The sequence below is a fragment of the Protopterus annectens genome, chromosome 3.part1 (assembly GCF_019279795.1).
Source record: "Protopterus annectens isolate FY-2018-M chromosome 3.part1, PAN1.0, whole genome shotgun sequence".
In the NCBI taxonomy this organism is placed as follows: domain Eukaryota; kingdom Metazoa; phylum Chordata; order Ceratodontiformes; family Protopteridae; genus Protopterus; species Protopterus annectens.
In genome coordinates, this window is record NC_056732.1 from 899,111,604 (window position 1) to 899,123,188 (window position 11,585).

The window sequence follows — 11,585 nt, forward strand, 5'->3', positions numbered from 1 at the left end:
CCAATGTTCATAACCACCACGGCACCACCCTTGTCTGCAGGTAGAATGGCAATGTCGCGATTATGCTTTAATTCCTCCAAGGCTGCCTTTTCCATGGGTGACATATTCTGGCCCAGAATGTATGATTCATTATGATGAAAATGTAAATCCCTGAGAACAGATTGTTGGAAAATAGAGACATGTTTGTTCATGGACGGTTGAAAGTCTGATTTCAAAAATTTTAAATCAAGTGATCTTTGGGAGGTGTTGTCTGAAAAGAATAATTTCAAATTCAGGTTACGACAGAAAGACAAAACATCCTTAACAATGCTATGTTCATTAATAAAAAAACTAGGAATAAAACCAAGTCCTTTATTAAGTAGTTTAGTTTGTACATCTGTCAGTTGAACATTAGAAAGGTTCAAAACATTATGAAACTGAAATTCCGTCAACTCAACATTGTTTGTAACAGCCCTCCCATGGAAATGGATCTTATTCCTATATGGGTGGTGCTGTAATATTGCTTCCAGGTAATCAGAGACTAGTATAAATGCAGGCTGCTTTATTTCATTCAAAAAAACTTTATTGTATTCATTGATAAAGGCTGAATAGCCAAAACCGGTCTGGATTTGAAGGAATTATAAATAAATAATCATTATTTCTTCATTACTGCATGTTCACTATCATTTTTTGCTGGTCGTTGGTGGTTTACATTGAAACACCTGTATAGCCATTAGAATTCAATGTATTGCTAATCACTTCACCTCTTCAGTCATGGTTTGAAACCTGTCTCCCACTCCATGCCAGAATTCTACCCAAAATGATTGGATTCATGGACCATCTGAAACTATATGCTCCCATATTGAATTAAAACTAGGTTATTTGAAATGCCTCACCAATTTGGCTTTATCAGTGGAGGGAATGTGCCTTTTTTAAATGCATTAATTTCTTTGAAAATGTAACTGAAGCAGTGGCTAGTGGGTATAAAGTGCATGCAGCATATCTAGACCTGGCCAAGGTCTTTGACACTATTCCACATTCAGGCATTATTGATAGACATATAAATCTGAATATAAATCTAAAGTCTAATAGAACCCATGTGGTTAGAGTAATAGGCACCACTTCTGAAAGTAAAACAGTTGCCAGTGGTGTACCACAAGGGTCTGTTTTGTGCACTGCCCCATTTGGCATATATTTCTCAGACCTTCAGGACAGCACTTCTGGCCTATAGTTAACTAAGTCTGTAGATGATTGTAAACGGAGTTTTGTTATTTGACCTTCAACTGAATCACAATTGAGCCAACATGCCTTAGACCATGTTAATAATTGGTGCAAGGATAATGGTCTCAAATGTAAAAAAAAATGTTTTATAGCTCACTGTGACAAACAAAACATTTTCACTTCTCCTATAGAAGATGCACCCCACCAGTAAGACACTGGGTACTCTTGTTGATAATTCCTTATCATTTGACAATCATGTCTCCACAATACTCAGGAAAGACTTTCATCTGGTCCATGTAATATTCAAAGCCATCTACACCAGATTCAAAGGAGTCTTCATTTTTCATTACTTATACCTTATCAGACCCATTACTGAACATCATGTATGTTTTGGAATACATTTAATCAAACATATCATGCAACTTGAGAACCCTCAGAGGTTCATAACTAAAAAGATCAGTGGCCTCAAAAATCTTAGTTATTATGGGAGACTGGCAGACCTTTCTCATTACTCAGTCTCTTACAGGCTCCTCCACCAGCAATAAGATTATAAAAGTAAATAAATAAAAAGTTTACTTAGAAAATAAATAAAGCAGTGCTAATATAGAGTCTGCATGTCCTCCCCATGGTTGAGTGATGCCTAAAGACATGCAGCAGATAGGTGCATACGTGAATGGGTGTGCCTTCTTTGAAGGTTGGGTGTCGGGCTGGCAACTCGGCACTGTAAAAATATACTGCCAATCATTCGTGGACCAAAGTTCCATTGTGGCGACCTCTAACCGGGAAAAGCCGAAAGAGAAAGAGAGTGTTGATATAGATCAAATATGCAGAGGCCAACACAATGCATAGAAAATAAAAAAAATAACAGTAAGTCATATAAGACAAAATGTTTAAAGAAGAAAGATTTACAGGTAAAGAAACACGCTAGCTGTCTCACACTGAAATAATACAGGACCTTACTATTGTAAGCTAATAAAATTATACAAGGCAGAATTCAAAGCGCAAACCTTCATGGACGTGTTGTCAAGATCTCCCAAGCAAAGAGTAGACTGACTTTGCATATGTTTCTTTTCCAGATATAGACATCTCATATCATTATTCTGTTCCCAAAGTAAACTACGAGGGTTACATCAGATTATATTGCTTCTTTTTTTATATACGATAAAAAGAAAAAAATAAATAGTAAATAAATAGTAAACATTTAAATATTCAAATCTATGACGTATGATGGGCACATTCATCATTACAATACTATCAGTTGTTTCCTTTGAAGATTTGTAATTGCATTTTTCATGCCCCTTTCCTCTTGACTGCAAATCCTTGTGGGATAGTTCTATACAAGCAATTAAATCTTCCCAGAGAACTTGTAAAAAGCTACATTTTTCATTTAATTTAAAAGTTTCATAAATATCTTTCCATTGTGCTTCATTTTTCTAAATTTTGTTTTAAAGAGAGAGAATTGTATATTTTCAGACCACATGAAACACACACATTGCAGGTTACAAAAAAATATAGGTTTACAAATATGCCAACATTCTGAAATAAGAAAGAAAAAAATCATCACATTTTAAAGTTTTTTTTTTCTTCTTTCACACCACAGTGTGTATAAGACATGAAGACTTACTTCAAAGAAAATCTAGGACTGGTATACAGAAATGTGACGTGTATAGAGGTGAACGTTATTCAAAATGCCTGAAAACATGAAATTAAATTAAGGAACAGCTTAATCCAACTGCAGTTTACAGTCTGCTGCCCCTTTAATAACTCTTAGAACATTGACAAGACATTCTGGGTCAAACATTGTTTTTTAGGTGAAACAGAAATAATAAGTTTTTTCATACTGCAATGACTGTAAATAACAAATACTGACATGTGATAAGTGTTGGCCATCACACCAACATTAGAAATGTTGAGAAGAACTTAGACTAAAAGCCAATCGAGTATACTTTCCAGACCTGAATACTTGTCCATTTTGTACTAAGATTTGCAAGCTGAGAAAAAATAGTTATCTACATGGATGAGTTATTTCAAGTGAGAGCTACCAGCCTACAATCCAAACATCCAATGTAATACATTTTTCATACCTTTCAAATGAATATTGAAAATAAGCAGGGCCGGTGCTAGTATTTTGGGGGCCTCCAGCAAGTTTCAAGTTGGGGTCCTACCCAGGAGAATATAAAACGTGTGACCATATTGCCATCACGCCCCCTTCCCATTCAAGCTCATGCAGCACCATTGAAAAACAGACCATTAAAAAGACTTGAAATGTCAAGGTACACACTGGCTGGCATTTAGTACCAATGTTACATTATGACAAGCCCCTGTACCAAAGTAAGGTAGCCATTCACAATGGTACACACACACACTAATTGGGACTGTGCAGTGGTGCAGCAGTTAACTTTGTTACCCCCCACCCCAGCAAGAGGTTCTCTGGTTCAATTCTCAGATGGGGTGCCTTCTGTGTGTAGTCTGCATGTCCTCCCTGCGTTTGTGTGGTTTTCTCCCACATTCCAAAGACATGCTTCTGCAGCATTTCTCCCTGGGCCTCTGCTAAAAATAGGCTCTGTGCTAATCGGACTTTCCTGGTCAACAAATGTTAAATAAATAAAATTTAGTACCAATAAATTATGACAAGCCACTGTACCACAGCAAGGTAGCCACACACAGAGGTTCACACACTGAATGGCATTTAATACTAATGTTACATTACGACAAGCCCCTGTACCACAGCAAGGTAGCCACTCACAAATACACACACACACACACACACACACACACACACACACACACACACACACACACACACACACACACACACACACACACACACACACACACACACACACACACACACACACACACACACACACACACACACACACACACACACACACACACACTGACTGGCATTTAGTAGTAATGTTGTTACATTATGGCAAGCCTCTGTACAGCATCAAGGTAGCCAGTCCCGCAGAGGTACATAAAGACACCCACACAGACTCCCTCACACAGGGCAGAGACATGAGGCAGACAGTTACACAGACTCGTAGACAGAACATAGACACCCACACATGATGGACAGCACTACAGTAAGACTGAACATTAAGAATTTACAATACTGGGCTTATGAGCTAATAATGATGCTAGAATAAGATTTTGCAGTAGCATGCATTGTGTGACCCTACATTTTTGAAGAACAGACCATAACTAACAAACATCTGGACATTGTGCAACATTCTCACAGCCCCTACCAACCTCCTAATCTCTCAGCATAATTCCAAAGCTGAAAATAACTGCAGAACAAAGGTGTAACATCAAGGATAGTTACAAACATTGCTATGATAAACTTAGAAGGATATTAGAATAACAGGGATTGCATTAGCATTCGTTACAATAATCAGTACATTCTGCAGAACTCTCATAGTCCCCCCAAAAGTCTCAGCACAATTCTAGAGGAGGTACAAACAAACAAAAAAAAAAGACAAGGACGTAACATTAGGGGGTTTAAAACATTGTGGTTATGAACTAATAAAGATGGAAGGATGGTAGAATAACAGATTTTTCCAGTAGCATGCATTGTGTGAATTCACATTTTTGATGACTAACAGACCAAAAATACAGGTCAAACATCTAAACATTGTGCAACATTCTCACAGCCACTACCCCTCTCTTCTAACCTCACATCTTAACAATTCCAGACAAAGCCCAAAAAAAAAAAAAAAAAAAAAAAAAAGAAAAAGAAAATGCAGAACAAAGGGATAACATCAGGGGTAGTTTGAAACTTTGCTCTGATCAGCTTCGATAGTAAAATAGGGGTTGCACTGGCACGCATTAAGACATCAGTCATTCTGCAGAATTGTCACAGCCCTTACCCCCAGTATCTCAGCACAATAAATCTGGATAAAGTGAAAGTAAAATAAAAAAACAAAGGCATAACATACAAAACAATGTGCTTATCAGCAAATATAGATGCTGGAATAACAGATTATGAAGTAAAATGCATTTCGTACCCCACATGTTTTAATTAAAATAGATAAATACCAGGCAAACATCTGAATATTGCACAACATTCTCACAGACTGTAACCCCCACCTCCCCTACCAATCTGTCAGCACAATAACTGTAGACAAAGCAAAAAATTATCATAGAACAAAGGCGTACCATCAGGGATAGTTGTAAATGCTACCGGTGTACACAATACTAGTATAACAGGGTTTGCATTAGTATACATTAAAACAGCAGCTGTACATTCTGCAACATTCTCACAGCCACTAGCTCCCCACCCATCCCCTCAGCACAATAATTCTGGACAGAGCAAAAACATTTTCATAGCACAAAGGTGTAGCATCAGGGACAGTTGTAGACATTGACGGTATACATAAAACAAACTAGCAGAACAGGGTTTGCATTGGTATACATTAAAACATCTGTATATTCTGCAGCATTCTCACAGCCACTATACCCCCACTACCAATATTTCAGCACAACTGTACACAAAACAAAAATGCAATATTGAATATTCTTATGCAAGACTAGATAAAAAAACTACATCAAATCTGGACATTAATTACAAACAAGCGTTCCTTCCTCAGTCTCTTAGCAGAAGAATTCTGGACAAAGATAAAATAAAACTGTAACAACCACAGCCCCTCACTCCCCCCCCCCACACACACAAATCATCTAAGTGTAACAACTTTGCAGAAAAAAAGTTATACAATCCTCTCCCTAGGACCCCCCAGCAAAAAATAAAGTTAAAAATAAACCCAGCAACTTACCTTTTCTGCAGTTGATAGAAGGCTGCTATTAATCCCCTGTTTGCTTCTACTATACACAGACCAGACCTGTTCAGCCCTTTTATATTGCCCTCAAAAGGACAGTTTTTCAGATCTTTTAGAAATTTTCCTTACAAGGGCAGTTAAAATAGAGCTTGTTTACTGGTCCCAATGTCGTTCCAGCAAAACCTGCATCCTGCATCCATCCTCACTGCATACCTCTCAACATCTTAGCATGAAAAATCTGGACAAAGCCAAAAATAATAGGGGTACAAAGGCTTAAAAATAGGGATACTTTTTAAATATTGCTTATATAAACTTACAAATTTGCTTTCAGACTTTGCTTTAGCATATATTTTTCTGAAGGATATAAAGTCTAAAACTTAAATGTATCTGCTATTTTGTAGGACTTCAGTACTCATTACTGTATAAGAAAACCACAAATTTTATGAAGAACAAACCAAAAATATAAAGCAAAAATCTGGATATTCTTAAAAATCTCAGCAGTTCAGATATTTGCCTAATGTCGACAATCAAAAGAACTGACCCAACAGACCACATATTAAGGTAAACCCAATCAGGAAGCTAGAACGTGCTTCTTGATTGCTACAGCCAATTAGGTCCCTTACTTCACTGAAGTGGACCTGATTGAGAGCAGCTAACAAGTAAAGCAAGGGACCTAAATGGCTACAGCCATCAAGGAAGCAAGTTCTTTCAGGGGAAAAAAAAAAAGCAGAAACGCGCGATGGCGCTGCCAAATGAACGAGTGATTTTGAAACCTGCGGCTGCTTCATATGGGGGCCCTCGTATGTGGGGAGATAATCGGGGGCTCCCCGCGGCCGTGGATTTGGTGGATGCCTAATGCCGGCTATGAAAATAAGCCACTGGACAGCTTCTTCAGAGAGCACCACTGTGAATTTTATCAGGTCTTAGAATATTATAGCCAGGTAGGGTGAACTCATAGTTCAGACTGCCATATGCATACAAACATCACAACATGCTGGTGAAGGACAATCAAACTGCGAAGCAGGTAAATGCTGTCCTTGATATGCATAAACTTAACTTATTTATTTGTTTATTTCAATTTGATGATCAGGGAAGTCCATTGCACCTAAAAAGAGGCTGTTTTCAGTGGAGGCCCGGGGTGAAAAGCTCCAGTAACTATGACAAACATGTTAGCATATACACATAAAAAGCAAAGAAGTCATACAGCTTTATGCAACATTCTACAAAAATAATAATAAAATCTAGCAACTGTACAGTCTAAGGGTCATTAAGACTGAATTACAAATGAGGATGAGAGATTGTTGGAAATAAACTATTAACAAAATTCAGAGGTTAAGGATGAGTAGGAAGGCATATGATGTGAGTGCAGAGGTGATGCACAGAGTTAGAAGGTGGGTTTTGATACAGGAGGGTCCTATGTGGGGATGGACCAAGGGCATTCCAACTTTGAATATAGGTAGGAACAGAGGAGGGATTTAAAGTTAGAATGGTTATGAGTATTTCTAAGAGAGGGAGGAAGAGAGTTCCATAGTTTAGTTAAGGAGTAGAATAGCAGAGACTAATTACTATGACAAAAAAAAAACTCAGTTGTGCATTCTGAAGTGCTAATGCACTCTTCTACCCTTAGCCTTCTACAGATTAGCAGCCCCTTGTTAGTCTAACAAGCAAATCCTGGTCCATTCAGCCCATTACCTGTCATAATGGACTGACAGTTTCCTTTTTCTCAGGCTAACCTGATTGCTATAGGCATTCTGAGGCAATGTAGAACTTACCTCATGTATACCAACGACCACTCGCTCCTAAAGCAAACAAATACAGTATATCAGAGATGTAACTATACCATGAAATTAGAATCAGTCTTCTCACATAACAACAAACAAGACATAGAAGAGTTTGTCAGCACACATACTTCCTGTCTCACACAAGAGCAGGTCAAGACACATTAACCCACATAAGTGAAGGTAATCACTAAGAGTCTACTATAAGACCAGAGACCTCCCAAGCACAAACAACATATGCATACTGGTACAAGAACAGAATCCACCACCACACAAAACAACACACATATCAGTGTTTCAACAGTTAAGCCCCTAAGGCAAAAGACCTCAAAACCTAATGCTCTGTAATAGGTGACTTAGTAGCGGGACACACACATGTCCTCCTCACCAGGTTGAAAAAGGAGAAGCTCATGGTCAGCTGCCCGTCAGGTGCCAGGATCCATCAAATATCCATCAAATCATGCACACCCTCAATTCACTCAGCAACAATTACAGTTATGACTCTATCATAGTACATGTTGGTGTGAATAATTTGAGATGTACCTCTCTAGACTATATGTAGAGAGACATGACTGAATTCTCAGATTATGTGTCTCAGGCAGTTATGTCACTAGTGCTAAGCAGCATTCTTCCTTCACTGAGGATGATGCCACAATACAGACAAAAAATGAATGATTTCAGTAATTGGCTTAGCTTCTGGTGTCACTCCAGAGGGATCCAGCATCTGGCTGCTTGGGAAGACAGGTCAATAGTCCACATTGCTTTGCCAGAGATAGCCTTCACCTGTCTCCTCAAGACTTTCGGATACTGGCAAAGATGCTTTCCTCCCCTATAGTGCCTTTTTTAGACAATGTCCAAACAACAAAACTTCCAATGTAAAGACATCAACTAAAGACAAACAGAAGGTCATGCTGCATAATGCTAAGATCTTAAACAGTAAACTGCACGGGTGTATATTAAGTTATCAAATTTTTAAAAGTTCAAATGTCATATAGTCAAAGCCATATGATCGAACTTTTAAAAGTTTGAAAAACTAAAAAAAAAATTAACAAAAGAAAAAACCTACCTGACTGTTTTAAGCAGGGGGGCAAGCCCCCCTGCACCCTCCACACCCCCCACTCTTTAAATATATTAACTCCGACATCACACTACAGTGCAGGAAAGGGAAATCTTCCCCTTCTGCACTGTACGGAGATCTACATTTAAGTGTCCGAACTTTTAAAAATTCGATCGTATAGGGTCGACCATATAACGTTCAAACTTTAACAGTTCGATAATGTAATATGCACCCTAAACTGCACTCCCTAGAAGCACTCCTCACCTTGGAATATGCTGACATTTCTGCAGTCAAAGAGACTTCATTCAACCCACTGAGACCACCCTGACCATGTAAGGCTTCAATGACTTTCACATATTCAGACCCCAAAATGAACTTGAAAGACCCACAGATGGAGGTGTATCCATCTTCATTAAATCCAAATACACCTCAAGACTGGTGAAACAGTACAATTCTCTTGAGCTACTCCAGGTCCAATTAACTATAGGAAAAATACCCTTCCATATCATCGCTAGATACAGGTCCCTCCATGAACCAGGAGAAGCACAGCACCTACCTGGACGTGCTAGAGTCGCTCATCACACACCCAAACAGCTTGGTCATGGGAGATTTCAACTATCCTTTGATCAACTGGGTGACTTATACAAGTACAAACACAATCACTATGAGGTTTGTGGACTTTGTTAATTGAAATGCCCTAGAACAATTGTTCCACACCCTCACAAGGGGCTCAAATGTCCTGGACTTAGTGATCACCAACATGGGGGGGTCACTGTATTCCCCTCTGTGTGTTGCCCACCATGGTAAGATCAGATCATAAATTAGTCTCATTTGAAATAAAGATCAAATCTGACACCCCCACAGGAGTAAAAATACTGAAAAATGTTTCCAAAGCAAACTATTGCCTACGAAGCCATGGTACAAAAAATTCAAAGCCCTGCTAATATAGACAACAATGACTTCTATGCAGAGGAATACACAATTGCCCCATATAGCCACTTAAACAAATTAATTGACTCGACCGTACCTAATAGAAATAACACCAGATCTTCCCGAAAAACAAGCCACCCTGGTTGACTGTAAACATAAGTAAGTTATACAACAAAAGAAAGAAACTAATATCTAAGAACAGGTGAGAACTAACTCAACAGAGGAAGAATACCATCCACCTTGTGAACAAGCAAATCAAATATCTTGTTAAGTCCTCTAAGGCTAGCTATGAGTATAAATTAGCATCCCTAGTGAAAGACAATCATAAGACATTCTTTAGCTATGTCCAAAACCTAAAAGGGAATGCCAAGCTGTGTGCCGAAATTATAGTGGATGATACCACTCACACTGAACCTGAAGAAATTGCCAAACTGCTAGCATACAAATTTGGCAATAACGTCACCCCCCTGTCCCCACCTGCCATACCCAAAGCATTCCCAACAGCAGTCCTCTACTGAATATCTCCAAAGAACAGGTCATACAATCACTCTCCAATGCCAGAAATATTTCCTCCATGAGATCATATAATATCCCAGGCTGCTTACTAATTAATCTAAAACAAGACCCAGTGGAACCACTCGACATGATCTTTAACCATCACCTGAGAACTGGCTTTCTCCTGGCAGAGTAGAGAACAATAATACTAATTCCCTTGCACATAGCGGGTCCACCAACTTACCCTGTGAACTATTGGCCCATAAGCCTAACCAGCCTTATCTGTAAAGCCATAGAAAGAATCATCAACCTTAGCCACAAGGACATAGGTGACCATCAAACTCTTGACCCAACCCAGTTTGGTTTTGTCAATGGTAGATCTTGCTTTTTAAACCTGGTGGGCTTCTTTGATAATGTCAGCAAACCCCTAGATGATGGCAAAACAGTACATAACTGCTATCTTGATTTAGCCAAGGCATTTGACACAATCCCCCATTTAGGTGACATAGAGAAACTCTCCCAGCTGGGGATAAACCCATACATTACTAGATGGGTAGCCAACTGGCTCACTAACAAAATTCACACTGTCAAGTTGGGGAGTCCACCCCCACCAGTAGACCAGTAACTAGTGGAGTACTGCAGGGATCTGTGCTTAGCCCTCTACTGTTTGGAATCCTTTTTTCTGAATGCCAGGTGACTATAGATGGCCTGTGGCTTACCAAATTTGCAGATGACTGTAAACTGGGTGCAATCATAGAGTCCCCCAACAATGTTAACATATTACAGAAGGGGCTGATGCAAACAGATGACTGGTGCCAAACTCATGGACTAAAGGTTAATGGAAAAAAATGCCTCAATAACCCCTTTGGTAAGGAAGTAGCCCCTGCTAATTATGCTATAGATAGTACCTCTCCAAACTCAAACTTAGCAGTGTGAGACTTAACAATCTATGCTTTGATCACCATGTGTTTTTAGTGGTAAGAAAGCAGTCGATATTGTGCATCTCATAAATAACGGCATTGCATCCAAGACCAGGGAAGTTATAGCTCTGCTGTACTCTACTCCTATCAGACCACTAATTGAGTACAATGCTCCCTTCTGTATGTACCTCGCTAGACACGCGCAGCAACAGGAGAGACAACAGAGGTTTCTTACCAAGAGAATCCAGGGTCTCCAAAATACGACATACATTGAAAGGCTGAAAGCCCTGTCACTGTACTCTGTATCATAAGGCTGCGGAGAGGTGACCTGTGCCTGGCCTACAGAGCAGTCTCTGACCCTGCCCTAATGGAAATGGGATAAGAATAACTCACTTCAGGGATCTCAACCAAGCCTGTGACACTAACA